The sequence below is a fragment of the Callorhinus ursinus genome, unplaced genomic scaffold (genome assembly GCF_003265705.2).
Source record: "Callorhinus ursinus isolate GAN/ISIS: 27379988/994484 unplaced genomic scaffold, GSC_fseal_2.0 scaffold2, whole genome shotgun sequence".
NCBI classification, from domain to species: domain Eukaryota; kingdom Metazoa; phylum Chordata; class Mammalia; order Carnivora; family Otariidae; genus Callorhinus; species Callorhinus ursinus.
In genome coordinates, this window is record NW_027397064.1 from 90,520,192 (window position 1) to 90,523,701 (window position 3,510).

At 40.3% G+C, this 3,510-nt stretch overlaps 1 pseudogene; it reads left to right on the plus strand.

Moving 5' to 3' along the window:
- Positions 1–1,284: 1,284 nt before the first annotated feature.
- On the plus strand, positions 1,285–3,178 carry LOC112811120 (glomulin pseudogene; annotated as a pseudogene).
- The last annotated feature ends 332 nt before the right edge of the window (positions 3,179–3,510 follow it).

Here is a 3,510-nt window from a genome sequence, read left to right on the forward strand (position 1 = left end):
ATGACCTGAGCTAAAGGCAGACGCTTAACCATCTGAGCCACCCAGGCGCCCAGGAGGCCTTTTAAAGTGGCAATGGCCTCACAATGTTTCTCTAGAAACCTGTGATACATAAGCATTTAATGATACCCACTTTCCCATGATCATGGCTTATACCGTTAGTATCGTATGGTGCTCACTCTATATCCTAACAGGGCTGGGTCAGATAATAATAATGTGAATTATTTGCCAACATTTTTACATGGGCAAATTGCACATAAAAATCCATATTTACTACGTCTCTTGAGAAATGCGAAGATCTGACAGAAATGAGCCTATAGTCCAGCATGGCAACATTCGACCACAGCTAAGTAGCAGTCTTCTCTCTGGTGAGGCCACGGGCTTTAGGTTCACTGCCATCCATGTGGCCTACCGTCCTTAATTAAGCTCCTGCCTGGCCGGGCAGGAATCTGAGTTTGAGACCCCTGAGCTCAGCATTTAGTGCACCAAACAATGGTGGCACCTGGGGTAACATTAATCATGGCGGTGGCTGATGTAATTGCTATTGTCCTCATTGTCATTGTTGAGGTTTGTTGTTGGAGATTCTACACAGTAGAATGCCTATTTCAGGAGAGAAGATAGCCATAGATCTTCACTGCGGGAGACTTAAACCAGTGGAAAGATCAACATAGGTTGATTTTGTAAGACACTGCAAAAATTCAAAGTGACAATGATTGATGAGACACAGGAACAGAGGCTCCATAAAGAGAATGGGAGATCATAAACTGGAATTTCATTGCTCAATGTCATATAGGGAATGGAAGATTCAGCCAGAGCCTCAGGTATGAGACAGACAGCTGCAGTTGGCCCCCTTCTGGGTTTTAATTGCAAAGTCCTGGGATATCCATAAAAAGAACCCCTGATTCTAAAGCCTGACCTCCTGTCAACTCAGGATGCCCCAGGAGGGGGCATTGGGAGCACTTAGTATGTGCTGGCAATGAATGAGGTACTTTGCCTACACTGGTTCAGAGGAGAGGCGGGTTCAAATGCTGGCTCCATGCCTTACAAGTTGTCGGAACTTAGATACCTAACCTCTTTAAAACTTTCCTTCCTAACCTATAAAAGGGGAAATGAATGGTACCTACCATACTGTTGTTAGGTGGATTAAATTAAAGGGTTTAGCATAGTAGTTGGCTTCTCGTAAATACACATAAGTAACTATTAGCATCATTATTACTATTACTAAGCTTACTTTTAGCAGGTGAGAAAAAGTGAAAGTCAAAAAGGGTTAGAACTGGTGGCCGGAGGAGGTGGAGGGGGGCGCCGAGAACGGCGAGAGGCCCGGCGGCATCAAAACCAGGAAAAATAACGAGGAATGGCTGTGGAAGAGCTTCAGTCCATAATAATGAGATGTCAAATCCTAGAAGAACAGTACTTTAAAGAAGAAGATTTTGGCCTATTTCAGTTAGCAGGCCAAAGATGCATAGATGAAGGGCATATAGAGCAGCTATTAGAAATTATTCAAAATGAAAAGAATAAGGTCATTATCAAGAATATGGGCTGGAATCTTGTTGGTCCTGTTGTTCAATGTCTTTTGTGAAATAAGGAATATGAGAAAAGAAAATATTATTATCTGATGCTTGATTTATTGGTAAAGTTACGTAATCCAAAGGAATTATTGTTGGGTTTGCTTGAACTGATTGAAGAGCCCTCTGGAAAACAGATATCCCAAATTATCCTTCTTTTACTTCAGCCATTACAAACACTGATTCAGAAACTTCGTAACAACAAGGCATATTCGGTGGGATTGGCATTGTCCACTCTTTGGAGTCAGCTCTCTCTCCTTCCCGTTCCATACTCAGAAGAACAAAGACAAACAGATGACTATGGCCTTTGTCAGTGTTGCAAGGCCTTAACAGGGTTCACTAAGCCTTTTGTGGAAGAAGTCATTAATGACAAAGAAAACTCACTGGAAGACGAAAATGAAAAGTTAAAGGATGAATTACTGAAATTTTGTTTCAAAAGCTTGAAATGCCCTTTGCTGACAGCACAATTCTTTGAGCAGTCCAAAGAAGCTGGAAATGATCCCTTAAGATGATTTGCATCTGAAATAATAGGCTTTTTATCAGCAATTGGACATCCTTTCCCCAAAATGATTTTTAATCATGGAAGGAAAAAGAGGACTTGGGACTATCTTGAATTTGAGGAAGAAGAAGACAAACAGCAGACTCTATGGCTTCTCTGGCCTATCTGGTATTTGTACAGGGCATCAGTATTGATCAGCTTCCAATGGTCTTAAGCCCATCGTACCTTTTGCAATTTAATATGGGGCATATTGAAGTCTTTTTGCAAAGCACAGAAGAGTCTGTTTTCTCCAAAGGAGTGGATCTGTTGGAGAATGGTTTGTTGAGAATAGAAGACAACAGTCTACTTCACCAGTACTTAGAAATCAAGAGCTTTCTTACTGTAGCTCAGGGCTTAGTCAAAGTAATAACACTTTGCCCCATTGAGACATTGAGGAAAAAGAGTTTAGCTATGCTTCAACTGTATATTAACAAGTTGGATTCACAAGGCAAATATACGTTATTTAGGTGCTTATTGAATACAAGTAATCATTCAGGTGTGGAGGCTTTCATTACTCAGAATATCAAAAATCAAATTGATGTGTCATCAAAGAGAACACATAACAAATGGTTTACAGGCCCACAGCTGATCTCACTTCTAGATTTGGTACTCTTTCTCCCAGAGGGTGCTGAAACAGATTTACTCCAAAACTCAGATAGGATAATGGCTTCATTAAATTTATTGAGATATTTGGTTATCAAAGTTAATGAGAAAGACAATCAAACTGGACTATGGACAGAACTTAGAAAGATTGAGAATAATTTCTTAAAGCCACTCCATACAGGACTTAATATGTCAAAAGCACATTATGAAGCAGAAATTAAAAATAGCAAAGAAAATAGCCACGAAGTCCAGAAGTCTAAAGATCTTTGTTCTGTAACTGTAGGTGGAGAAGAGATCCCTAATATGCCTCCTAAAATGCAGCTTAAGGTCCTACATTCAGCTCTTTTCACATTTGATTTGATTGAAAGGGTTCTGGCTCGAGTAGAAGAACTCATTGAAATAAAAACAAAGTCTACCCCTGAAGAAACTATTGGGATAAAGTGAAACCTCCATTTCCTAAATAAAAACTAGTAAAATACTGTAAAAAAAAAAAGGGGGGGGGTTAGAACTTGCCCAAGATTATCATATAATCAATCATAGAACCAGTACTTAAACTCAGTTTCATCTGCCTAAGAATATCTGTGGTTCTGGCACCTTCCTTCCAATGATGTCTCAGGACTAGCTGAACAAAGAATAGAGATCCTAACAGAGAAAGAAAGAGTTTGGGTAATGCTTTTGAAGTATATCACTGCATCATTCCCACTTTCTAGAACTCCCCCCGCCCTGGCCCGCCGATTCCCCTTGTTCTACCCATCAGTGACACCATTTTAAGCCCAATTCTCCGTGGAAAGACAATGTCATCCATCC